This window comes from Schistocerca nitens, chromosome 4, assembly GCF_023898315.1.
Source record: "Schistocerca nitens isolate TAMUIC-IGC-003100 chromosome 4, iqSchNite1.1, whole genome shotgun sequence".
NCBI lineage: Eukaryota > Metazoa > Arthropoda > Insecta > Orthoptera > Acrididae > Schistocerca > Schistocerca nitens.
Window position 1 is genome coordinate 856297017 of NC_064617.1, and position 13851 is coordinate 856310867.

The window sequence follows — 13851 nt, forward strand, 5'->3', positions numbered from 1 at the left end:
TGACTACCACACTCTATGTCTACTTCACCGACTCCTCGTCGCGCAAGCACCCCAGTACCTTGCTTCAGAGATTAAAAACCTGTCATGCCATCATAATCGAAACACGAGGTCACTTTTATTTGGTATCCTAACTGTGCCCACTCACAAAACAAAAACTTTTGCAAACTCCTTCTCAGTTGCCGCTGTCCGCCTCTGGAACAAACTGCCCCTTACCTTGCGCAAAATCCAATCTCCTGCTGCTTTTAAGAAGAAGTTGAAGCATTTCCTACTATCATCCTCATAACGTTCTCCACAAAATTAATGTACAAGGACAATCCTCTCATCTGTCAAATAGCAAAGCTAGCGTATCCCATCTTGCTCCTGAGATGCCTTCGTCTTCATCTATCTCTATTAGCCAAGCAATCTTCTTTTCCTTTATATTTCCTTAATTATGTTTCATCATGTCTCTCTATTCTTCTCCTCCCTTCACCATGAGTCTCCCTCATACTCCCTGCTGCTAGCACTCCCTATCTAAAATCTGTCTCTTCAATAATGTCTAATTATAACAGTACTTATGATCTACGAATATAAACTCTATATGTATGTATTTTTCCAGGTGTACCTTCCTAATTGTTTAATTCACTTTTTGTACTAGATGTAGTTTAACATGTCTACTAAAACATATGAATGTAAAATAAGTAGAATGCCTGGTTAGATGTAAGAGAGGGCCTGATGGCCCTAATCTTGCCAGGTTAAATAAATAAATAAATAAATATACCCCAGTCGATGGATTGGGGAGGTGGACCAGTTCCCTGGTCAGCACGGTCGCCACCCCTGGCATTTCTCGACCATTTGCTGTGGGATAATGTGAAGAGTATGGTGTATGGCACACCTGTAACGTCAGCGGAGCACTTTATTGCTCGGACTCACATAGCGACTGAAATACTTAAGAGGCTCAGCACCGCTGATATCCGTTATGCATTGATGTAGAAGGTACGCTGTTCTAAGCCCGTTTCTTATGTAGACAACGCGATGTGCTACTTATGTTAAGTTTACTGACATAATGTGGAACGCACATCTATCTCAAATTTCGACGCGCTCCAGCGCCCGAGCTCTGTGCTTTCCTGCTTCATCATTCAGTATATCTTCCCGTACAACATTCTAAGCGTTGTCAGTGTTTTTCTGGGACACCCTGCAAACCCCTTTCAGATCCTTTGGCTGCAACTACGTACGTTAACTTCTACTGTGTCTTCGTCCCAACAGAAGTATTTTTTCCCAGTGGAAACCTAAGGTATACATTTTTGAATGTTCGCTCTCTTCACCATGCTGCCAACCGTTGGGCATCGCTATGAAAATACACTCCTGGAAATTGAAATAAGAACACCGTGAATTCATTGTCCCAGGAAGGGGAAACTTTATTGACACATTCCTGGGGTCAGATACATCACATGATCACACTGACAGAACCACAGGCACATAGACACAGGCAACAGAGCATGCACAATGTCGGCACTAGTACAGTGTATATCCACCTTTCGCAGCAATGCAGGCTGCTATTCTCCCATGGAGACGATCGTAGAGATGCTGGATGTAGTCCTGTGGAACGGCTTGCCATGCCATTTCCACCTGGCGCCTCAGTTGCACCAGCGTTCGTGCTGGACGTGCAGACCGCGTGAGACGACGCTTCATCCAGTCCCAAACATGCTCAATGGGGGACAGATCCGGAGATGTTGCTGGCCAGGGTAGTTGACTTACACCTTCTAGAGCACGTTGGGTGGCACGGGATACATGCGGACGTGCATTGTCGTGTTGGAACAGCAAGTTCCCTTGCCGGTCTAGGAATGGTAGAACGATGGGTTCGATGACGGTTTGGATGTACCGTGCACTATTCAGTGTCCCCTCGACGATCACCAGTGGTGTACGGCCAGTGTAGGAGATCGCTCCCCACACCATGATGCCGGGTGTTGGCCCTGTGTGCCTCGGTCGTATGCAGTCCTGATTGTGGCGCTCACCTGCACGGCGCCAAACACGCATACGACCATCATTGGCACCAAGGCAGAAGCGACTCTCATCGCTGAAGACGACACGTCTCCATTCGTCCCTCCATTCACGCCTGTCGCGACACCACTGGAGGCGGGCTGCACGATGTTGGGGCGTGAGCGGAAGACGGCCTAACGGTGTGCGGGACCGTAGCCCAGCTTCATGGAGACGGTTGCGAATGGTCCTCGCCGATACCCCAGGAGCAACAGTGTCCCTAATTTGCTGGGAAGTGGCGGTGCGGTTCCCTACGGCACTGCGTAGGATCCTACGGTTTTGGCGTGCATCCGTGCATCGCTGAGGTCCGGTCCCAGGTCGACGGGCACGTGCACCTTCCGCCGACCACTGGCGACAACATCGATGTACTGTGGAGACCTCACGCCCCACGTGTTGAGCAATTCGGCGGTACGTCCACCCGGCCTCCCGCATGCCCACTATACGCCCTCGCTCAAAGTCCGTCAACTGCACATACGGTTCACGTCCACGCTGTCGCGGCATGCTACCAGTGTTAAAGACCGCGATGGAGCTCCGTATGCCACGGCAAACTGGCTGACACTGACGGCGGCGGTGCACAAATGCTGCGCAGCTAGCGCCATTCGACGGCCAACACCGCGGTTCCTGGTGTGTCCGCTGTGCCGTGCTTGTGATCATTGCTTGTACAGCCCTCTCGCAGTGTCCGGAGCAAGTATGGTGGGTCTGACACACCGGTGTCAATGTGTTCTTTTTTCCATTTCCAGGAGTGTATTAGCAAGTCAATGCAGTAGTACGCCGAGCGGGATTAGCCGAGCGGTCTTGGGCGCTGCAGTCACGGACTGTGCGGCTGGTCCCGGCGGAGGTTCGAGTCCTCCCTCGGGCATGGGTGTGTGTGTGTGTCTGTCCTTAGGATAATTTAGGTTAAGTATGTGTAAGCTTAGGGACTGACGACCTCAGCAGTTAAGTCCCATAAGATTTCACACACATTTGAACATTTTTTGAATGCAGTAGTGCGCACTAACTCATGACCACCAGAAAGCACGGATGTGGTAGGTTCTTTATATTGTACTGTGTAATTGACTATTGTTATTCTTATATTGCATGATAATTATTGAATGGTCATGTTGCTATTTATTACAATACAGAATTTTTCGTAAATAGTTACTTTAGTGCGTAAAACGAAACTAAGTGTACGAAATATGTTCTGAAAGCGATTACAAATATTTTAAAAAGCCTTGCATCTAAAATCATTAAAAATTGTCTAAGAACATTACCACACAAAGAAAAATTTTCGTTCCTCTACAAAAAATATTCGAGTCTGAAAGGGTTAAATGGTGATTCCGTGATGATGTTACACACTTTCGGGGATGCTGGAAAGGGGTAAGTGTATCAGTTTGAGGTAAGGGACGCTGGTCGGAAAACGACGAAGTCGGAAGTTATCACCGAAAATCGTTCTGATACCTCTGATAATGGCCCTCTTCCACTGCGACCTTTTGCTTTGCGTTTTTGGAAGGAGTTAGTATGGGAGAAGAGATGTATTTCACAGTAGAAAAGATCAGTAAGTGCTTATAGCCCTTAAGGTATGCGCTTTAGAGCCCATGTTTACTCGATTTTTTTTCTTGTTTCGGTCCATACTACCTCCTCCCCATCTATGGAAAGTAAAAATCTTGCACGCTGTCAGTTATAAAAACGATTTTCACTTATAGCTTTCGATCTGTCGTTTCCTTTTCCTCAAATTGATCCATTTACCCTTCTCCATCACACCTGAAAGTATCTAGCATCATCACGGAATCAACCTGTATAGATGGCTCAAAAATGGATAAGGAAAATCTTACAGGATGTGCATTTTATGCCCACAAACTGCGGAAGACAGGAAGTTTCAATTGCTAAACGAAGCTTCCTTATTTCAAGCTGAACAAGATCCCTCAAAACTCCCACGGCAGTAATAATTACCGACTCACAAAAAGCGATCTGAAATCAATTAGTTACAGGAATTGCAACTAAAGAACTAGTAAATACACCTCGACCTGGTAGATCACTATTACCATCACGCAAATATTATAGAATCTGTGTGGCTTACAAATCATTCCGCATTAAATACAATGACAAAGCGCATCGACTGTCTGGAGATGGAATTAGGAGTGGAACACACATGGACATAGAACTCACATGCACAAGTTACCTCCTGCAAATAATACAACAAACGATTCTTTCGTGGCAGGAAGCATGAAACCAAAGTCAAAAAACGACAGGTAAAAGCCATTCAAGCATATAGCCGTTTATATCAAGACAGCCATTGTTTATAAATTCCAGACATTCAAAGAAAATAATATTGTCCGTTTTGAAAATGCGTCTCAGTCATGAATCATATCCAGCCCACTTACATAGAATATACGTATTTGACACACACTACTGTCACTGAACAAGGTGGCGCCATGGTTAGCACACTGAACTCGCATTCAGGAAGACAATGGCTCAAATCGACGTCCGGCCATCCTGAGTTACATTTTTCATGTTTTCCCTAAACACTCCAGGCAAATTTTGTGATGATTCCTTTGAAAGAGAATGGCCGACTTCCTTCCCCATCCTTCCCTAATCCGATGGCACCAAAGAGCTCGCTCGTTGGTCCTTTCCCCAGAAATCAACCAACCAACATCCTACTGTCAATGTAATAAAGCAACTATAGTTGTTAATAACATCCTATTTCAGTGTGAGAGCTATGAGAAAGGTAGAAACAAATTATTAAAGAAGCTCTCGAGACTTGGCCACTGCCATCCATTTTGCACTCTCCCAGTTCTTGGAGATGCAATCAGCAGTGCATACGACGCCATAGCCAAGTTTATAGAACAAGACGACATCGAATTGTATATACTGCCTACAGGAAAATTAAAGAGACCTTTGGAGAAAAGAGAATCACCTGTATGAATATCAAGAGCTTAGATGGAAAACTAGTCCTAAGCAAAGAAGGGAAAGAAGAAAGGTGGTAGGAGTATATAGAGTGGCTATACAAGGGAGATGTAGCTTCGGGCAACGTTATGGGAACTGAAGAGGACATAAATGAAGATGAGCTTGTAGATACGATACAGCGTGAAGAATTTGACAAAGCACTGAAAGACTTAAGTCGAAACAAGGCCCCGGGAGTAGACAACATACCGTTAGCGCTACTGATAGCCTTGGGAGAGCCAGAAATGATAAAACTCCTTCATCTGGTGAGAAAGACGTATGAGACAGGCGAAATACCCTCCAACTTCAGAATATAATAATTCCATTTCCAAAGAAAGCAGGTGTTCACTGGTGTGAAAATTATCGAACTATCAGTTTAATAAGACACGGGGAAGGAAGCCGACCGTGCTCTTTCAGAGGAACCATCCCGGCATTTTCATGGAGCGATTTAAGGAAATCACGGAAAACCTAAATCAGGATGGCCGGACGCGGGATTGAACCGTCGTCCTCCGAATATGGAACGTGATGGACAGGGTCTTGAAAGGAGGACATAAGATGAACATCAACAATAGTAAAACTATATGTACTCGAATTAATTCAGATGATGATGATGATGATGATGAAGATGATGAAGGAATTAGATTAGGAAATGAGGCAGTTAAAGTAATAGACGAGTTTTGCTGTTTGGGAAGCAAAATACATAACTGATTTTGTTCGAAGTAGGGAGGATATAAAATGTAGACTGGCGATGGGAAGGAAAGCGTTTCTGAAGAAGAGAAATTTGTTAACATCGAGTATAGATTTAAGTGTGAGGATGTCTTTTCTGAAAGTATTTGTATAGAGTGTAGACATGTATGTAAGTGAAACATGGAGGATAAATAGGGTAGACAAGAAGAGAATAGAAGCTTTCTAAATGTGTTACTACAGAAGAATACTGAAGATTAGATGGGTAGATCACGTAACTAATGAGGAGGTACTGAATAGAATTGGGGAGAAGAGGAATTTGTGGTACAGCTTGACTAGAACAAGGGGTCGGTTGGTATGACACGTTCTGAGGCATCACGAGATCACCAACTTAGTACTGGAGGGAAGCGTGGAGGGAAAAAATGTAAAGGTAGACCAAGAGATGAATACACTAAGCAGATCCAGAAGGATGTAGGGTACAGAAGTTACTTGGAGATGAAGAAGCTTGCACAGGCTAGAGTAGCATGGAGAGCTGCATCAAACCAGTCTCAGGACTGAAGACCACAACAACAACAACAACAACAACAACAACAATAGCAGCAGTGAAAGTTTTATACATACTAATGTTATAATTGCGAAAGTAACGCTGTCTGTTAGATATTAGAGACCAACCCGCAGAACCGATTTCGACGAAATTTGTTATGGAGGTAGCTTGAACGCTGAGGAAGAAAATAGGCGACTTTAGAAAGTGTGTAGTACAGGATATTTAGTGCTCTGAAGAATATGCGAATTAGGGAAAAGTATGTAATCTTTGATGAAGCTGTTTACTCTTTGACTTTTTATCTTTTTCATATTTGTGAAAATGCTTTTATTGGTTGATATTCATTGGACAAATACATTATACTAGAACTGACATGTGATTACATTTTCACGCAATTTGGGTGCATAGGTCCTGAGAAATCAGTACCCAGAAAAATCACCTCTGGCCGTAATAACGGCCTTGATACGCCTGGGCGTTGATCAAACAGAGTTTGGATGGCGTGTACAGGTACAGCTGCCCATGCAGCTTCAACACGATACCACAGTTCATCAAGAGTAGTGACTGGCGTATTGTGACGAGCCAGTTGCTCGGCCACCATTGACCAGACGTTTTCAATTGGTGAGAGATTGGAGAATGTGCTGGTCAGGGCAGCAGTCGAACATTTTCTGTATCCAGAAAGGCCCGTACAGTACCTGCAACATGCGGTCGTGCATTATCCTGCTGAAATGTAGGGTTTCACAGGTATCGAATAAAGGGTAGAGCCACGGATCGTAACACATCTGAAATGTAACGTCCACTGTTCAAATTGCCGTCAATGCTAACAAGAGGTGACCGAGACGTGTAACCAATGGCACCCCATACCATCACGCAGGGTGATACGCCAGTATGGCGATGACGAATACACGCTTCCAATGTGCGTTCACCGCGATGTCGCCAAACACGGATGCGACCATCAAGATGCTGTAAACAGAACCTCGATTCATCTGAAAAAATGACGTTTTGCCATTCGTGCACCCAGGTTCGTCGTTGAGTACACCGTCGCAGGCGCTCCAGTCTGTGATGCAGCGTCAAGGGTAACCGCAGCCATGGTCTCCGAGATCATAGTCCATGCTGCTGAAAACGACGTCGAACTGTTCGTGCAGATGGTTGTTGTCTTGCAAACGTCCCCATCTGTTGACTCAGGGATCGAGATGTGGCTGCACGATCCGTTACAGCCATGCGGATAAGATGCGTGTCATCTCGACTGTTAGTGATACGAGGCCGTTGGGATCCAGCACGGCTTTCCGTATTACCCTCCTGAACCCACCGATTCCAGATTCTGATAACAGTCATTGGATCTGGACCAACGCTAGCAGCAATGTAGAGATACGATAAGCCGCAATAGCGATAGGCTACAATCGGACCTTTTACAAAGTCGGAAACGTGATGGTAAGCATTTCTCCTCCTTGCCGGCCGTTGTGGCCGAGCGGTTCTATGCGCTTCAGTCTGGAACCGCGCGACCGCTACGGTCGCAGGTTCGAATCCTGCCTCGGGCATGGACGTGTGTGATGTCCTTAAATTAGTTAGGTTTAAGTAATTCTAAGTTATAGGGGACTGATGGCCTTAGATGTTAAGGCCCATAGTGCTCAGAGCCATTTGAACGATTTTTTTCTCCTCCTTACACGAGGCATCATAACAACGTTTCACCAGGCAACGCCGGTCAACTGCTGTTTGTGTATGAGAAATCGGTTGGAAACTTTCCTCATGTCAGCACGTTGCAGGTGTCACCACAGGCGCCAACCTTGTGTGAATGCTCTGGAAAGCTAATCATTTGCATATCACACCATCTTCTTCCTGTCGTTTAAATTTCGCGTCTGTATCACGTCATATTCGTGGTGTAGCAATTTTAATGGCTACTGTACAAAAGACTTAATTGGCGACTCTTTTGAAACTCGGTCTTCTTCTCCACTGGAACACAGAAGTGCGAAATTTGGGACAAAGGTACCTACAACCTTTTTCCTTAATGATGCGAAGGCGTGGCGCCCTGCGACGTTTCAAACTGCAAGGCGTCGACATTTGCGAAGAGAAGGCCAGGGAGCAGAAGTTCATGTGAGGTGTGAGGTGGGTAATGAGGCCACGTTGGCACCAAATTTCACCACAATTCTGCACAATGCAACCGTGGGCATGTCGCACGGTAGGAAGGCCGTCACACACACGCTCTTAAGCGCTTTTCGCTCCTTCCTTTGACGGCTCTGCGATGGAGGTCGGAACTGCGACGCCCAATGTTGAAACCACGCGGTTTTCATGTGGGCGGCACAATAAATCATTTTAGACACGCTGCCGCTCACGTTCGCCGCGAAAATGCTTCAGGAGCTGCCATAAAGGCCTGCCGGTGTGGCCGAGCGATTCTGGCCGCATCAGTCTGGAACCGCGCGACCGCTACGGTCGCAGGTTCGAATCCTGCCTCAGGCATGGATGTGTGTGATGTCCTTAGGTTTAAGTAGTTCTAAGTTCTAGGAGACTGATGACGTCAGATGTTAAGTCCCGTAGTGCTCAGAGCCCTTTGAACCATTAGCTGCCATAAAGAGTGTCAATGAAACCACCCCTTCACTTGGGGCTTTCATTTAGAGACATTTCGCTGTCGAAAGCGATAGTCTGATTGCGATGAGCAACAGACAGACGTTCTTGACAATCTTTTGATGTTGTTGACACCCACTGGAGAATTCAGCCATTCTCTAGGGACATCGTGGGGCTCCATATCCAATTGAACGTTGTCTACGTTATCTGTCCCCTGTGGAATGTGGTGCGACTGCAATTTTTGTCCTGGTATACAAGGGGGAACCATAGAGACGAATCAAAACATTCGAGAAGATTTGAAAGTCATCCATAACAGCAAAGAGTGTTTATACTTTTTCAGCCCACCTGATATGTGCACACGTGGGGGGTGGGGGTGGGGGATACGAAATTACGAAATTGAGACATTCATGAATAAAATGGCAAAGGGTCTCTCTACGACCCACCCGAATCCCCAGTTCGGCAACAGGTTGAGTGCCATATGTGCGCCTTTGTAGAGCACTTCAAGGATGTACCTGTACAGAGACAACCTTCGACTGATCTCTGGTAGCCTGTCGGTAGGCAACCTGTTCAAAACCCTACAGGTAGTTGACGCTATACTGTTGCTCTAGCGCTTGCTTGTAGATGTCCAGAGTCTAAAGGGTGTCGAACGGGTTGCCCTGACTCCAGGTACCTACGTATCGGTCAAAGGTTGTCTCTGGGCGGCTCTGGTACATGTTTAAAGTGTTCAACAAAGTTATGCGGGTTGCACCGAGAATGTTGCTGAACGAAGGGGTGGGGCGGGGAGGGGGGGGGGAGGTTTAGAGGAATTTTTCCGTTTTTTTCACACATGTGTCAATGTTGCACCCCCTTGATTACATCACAGGAGGACGCCAAACAAAAGGGTTGAACAAGGATAAACACTCTTTCCTGCTTCAGATAAAGTTCAGATTTCGTCGTATGGTCTTGGGTGGTCCCTAGTGATTCCACTCTGTCTACCAGAGCAGAAGCTGCAGGCACGCTACACTTCAAAGGGGTCAGACCATGTTCAATGGGTTACAAAACCATGACGTCCTTAGGGAAGTGGTGAACCATCTAGGAGGTGTGAGCAATGTGCAGTGTTGTGAAAAGGGTCGTTCCGCAGCACCTCGTACAAAAATGGTTCAAATGGCTCTGAGCACTATGGGACTCAACATCTTAGGTCATAAGTCCCCTATAACTTAGAACTACTTAAACCTAACTAACCTAAGGACATCACACACACCCATGCCCGAGGCAGGATTCGAACCTGCGACCGTAGCAGTCCCGCGGTTCCGGACTGCAGCGCCAGAACCGCTAGACCACCGCGGCACCTCGTACAGCAGACTGTTTTTTTCGATCGCGAAATGTGTGTAAATCAAACCCTAAGGGAAGATGTGGTTCTACTGATGTCTCTTGCACCAACTCGTGATAATTTTTCGTGTCGATCCTTATTGGCAGTGTGTTCGATACATTTTTCTCAGCTACCGATAAAAAAACCTAATGATTTCAACATTGAGGATTGCAGTAATGACTTCGAGCACAGAGGCGTCAAGAAGAGGTCGACATGTGGGAAGGCGGAGGGAGGGAGAGGGGCGGGGGTGACAACCTCCCCATCGCGTCACACGTCTGCGGTGGCACTGGGCAGAACTATGGTAAAATTTGGTCCCCATGTGACATCATTAACCCACCATAACACGTCCCATGAATTTCTGAGAGCTGACCTTTTTTCGCATGAACGTTACTGTTCGAAGCGTCGCCTAGCCTGAGAGCGCCACGCTTTTGCTCTATTACAGAGGACGGTTGTACGTACCTTTGAGCCACATTTCAAACTTCTGCATCGCAAAGGGGGGGGGGGGGGGGAGGGAGGCGGGGGGGATGATGGGCTTTCAAAAAAGTGACTCTTTAATTCTTTTTCACAAAGTTATTAATCAATATACTTTATTTTTATACTTGTTTATATTTGTCGTGGGGGCTGATATACCCTACATGCCGTTTGAAAATGTTAGATGACGCTTCTGCAAGTTGCCTTTCAATTCAGTAGCAACACGCTGCTCCGCTACGTCCGAAGATGGTTTATTTTGTAGTGTATGTAGAAACACTATACAGAACAGGGAAATTACACTACTGGCCATTAAAATTGCTACACCAAGAAGAAATGCAGACGATAAACGGGTATTCATTGGACAAATACATTATACTAGAACTGGCATGTGATTACATTTTCACGCAATTTGGGTGCATAGGTCCTGAGAAATCAGTACCCAGAAAAATCACCTCTGGCCGTAATAACGGCCTTGATACGCCTGGGCGTTGATCAAACAGAGTTTGGATGGCGTGTACAGGTATAGCTGCCCATGGAGCTTCAACACGATACCACAGTTCATCAAGAGTAGTGACTGGCGTATTGTGACGAGCCAGTTGCTCGGCCCCCATTGACCAGACGTTTTCAATTGGTGAGAGATCTGGAGAATGTGCTGGCCAGGGCAGCAACCGAACATTTTCTGTATCCAGAAAGGCACGTACAGGACCTGCAACATGCAGTCGTGCATTATCCTGCTGAAATGTAGGGTTTCGAAGGGATCGAATGAAGGGTAGATCCACGGGTCGTAACAGATCTGAAATGTAACGTCCACTGTTCAAAGTGCCGTCAATGGGAACAAGAGGTGACCGAGACGTGTAACCAATGGCACCCCACACCATCACGCCGGGTGATACGCCAGCATGGCGATGACGAATACATGCTTCCAAAGTGCGTTCACCGCGATGACGCCAAACACGGATGCGACCATCATGATGCTGTAAACAGAACCTGGATTCATCCGAAAAAATGACGTTTTGCCATTCGTGCACCCAGGTTCGTCGTTGAGTACACCATCGCAGGCGCTCCAGCCTGTGATGCAGCGTCAAGGGTAACTGCAGCCATGCTCTCCGAGCTGATAGTCCATGCTGCTGCAAACGTCATCGAACTGTTCGTGCAGATGGTAGTTGTCTTGCAAACGTCCCCATCTGTTGACTCAGGGATCGAAACGTGGCTGCACGATCCGTTACAGCCATGCGGATAAGATGCCTGTCATCTCGACTGCTTGTGATACGAGGCCGTTGGAATCCAGCAAGGCGTTCCGTATTAACCTCCTGAACTCACCGATTCCATATTCTGCTAACAGTCATTGGATATCGACCAACGCGAGCAACAATGTCGCGATAAGATAAACGGCAATCACGATAGGCTACAATACGACCTTTATCAAAGTCGGAAACGTGATGGTACGCATTTCTCCTCCTTACACGAGACCTCACAAAACGTTTCAGCAGGCAACGCCGGTCAACTGCTGTTTGTGTATGAGAAATCGGTTGGAAACTTTCCTCATGTCAGCACGTTGTAGGTGTCGCCACCGGCACCAAGCTTGTGTGAATGCTCTGAAAAGTTAATCATTTGTATATCACAGCATCTTGTTCCTGTCGGTTAAATTTCGCGTCTGTAGCCGTCATCTTCGTGGTGTAGCAATTTTTATGGCCAGTAGTGTAATAACTAATATGACTAACACAAGAAACGCACACGAACGAAGTTATCGTAACTCATCGCACTACGCACTAAACTATCGGACAGTAAAAAGATTCTTAGCGTACCTGTACAAAAACTACTGCGCTCTTCCGAAAAATTCCAGTTCCTCCATCACGCGCGCTGCTCGCTCTCCAGTTTACAGACAGTACATCAACATCTACATACATACATCAGAAGCCACCCTACGGTGCGTGGTGGACGGTTCGCTGTACCACAATCAGTTGTTTCCTTTCCTGTTCCACTCGCAGATGGAGCGAGGGAAGAACGACTGTGTATCTGCCTTCGTATGCGCGCTAATTTCTCGTATCTTATCTTCGTGGTCCCCACGCGAAATGTATGTTGGAGGCAGTAGGCTCGTTCTGCAGTCAGCTTCAAATGCCGTTTCTCTGAACTTTCTTAGTAGTGTTCGTCGAAATGAATATCATCTTCCCTTTAGCTCCCGAAGCATATCCGTAACACTTGCTTGCTGATCGGACCTACGGGTAACAAATCTAGTGTGTTGCCTCTGAATCGCTTCTATGTCTTCTTTCAATCCGACCTGGTGCGGATCTTAAACAGTCGAGCGGCACTCAAGAATGGGTCGCACTAGCGTCGTATACGCGGTCTCGTCTACAGATGACTCACACTTCCCTATAGCAACAGTATCTCATGCTATACCAACAGTATCTCAAGGTACTGACTGCTTGCGTATTTTTAAACTTTTATTGAATAGAAAACGATGTACTTGAAATACAAGTCGACGTTTGAAAATTCTTATGTGTTTGATGGAAACAAAAAAATGGTTAAAATGGCTCTGAGCACTATGGATCTTAACTTTTGAGGTCATCAGTCAACTAGAACTTAGAACTACTTAAACCTAACTAACCTATGTACATCACACACATCCATGCCCGAGGCAGGATTCGAATCTGCGACCGTAGCGGTCGTGCTGTTCCAGCCTGTGGCGCCTAGAACCGCTTGGCCACTTCGGCCGGCTTGAAGGAAACAACTTGAGTATAAAATCAAATCCTGAAAAAGAAGAGCTAAACTTCGCGACTGAAGACTACTCGATGTCGAGATGTTGACTGACCGCCGTCTCATTCCCTGCCAAGTGGCGCCATGCTGATGAGTTATGGGGGGTCGCTGGGTCAGCGCACGACTCTAGCGGCTGTTGTCGACGTTCACACTTTGGAGCCGCCCCTTCTCATTCGAGTCCTCTCTCAGTTGGCATCACGACGCTGAGAGCATCACGTTACAGTTTCCCCGCTAAGGAAAAGTCCCTGACAGTACCGAGAATCAAACCCGGATCCTCTACATGGAAGCAGTGAGTCCTTGGTAGGTCGCTGGAGGGAGCTGACGCCACATCTAACATCTGCACAAGCAAGTGATCTAACTACCGTAAATTCCAGGGAGGCAAGCGATGAGCTCTGACGCCATGTTCAGTCACATCCCAGATGTTTCCGATCGGTTTCATATGTGACAGGTTGAAGGGCCAGCACTTCAATTGAAACTCGCCACTGTGTTCCATGAAGCACTCCATCACACTCCTCGCATTGTGAAAAGGTACAGTATCTTATTGAGAAATGCCACTGCCGGCGGG

The 13851-nt window shown here is 46.5% G+C and overlaps 1 protein-coding gene across 1 annotated transcript in view; it reads right to left on the minus strand.

The window, feature by feature from the left end:
* Positions 1 to 13851, minus strand: part of LOC126252616 (testis-specific serine/threonine-protein kinase 1-like) — a 118211-nt gene that overhangs the window by 25384 nt on the left and 78976 nt on the right. The window lies entirely within an intron of this gene.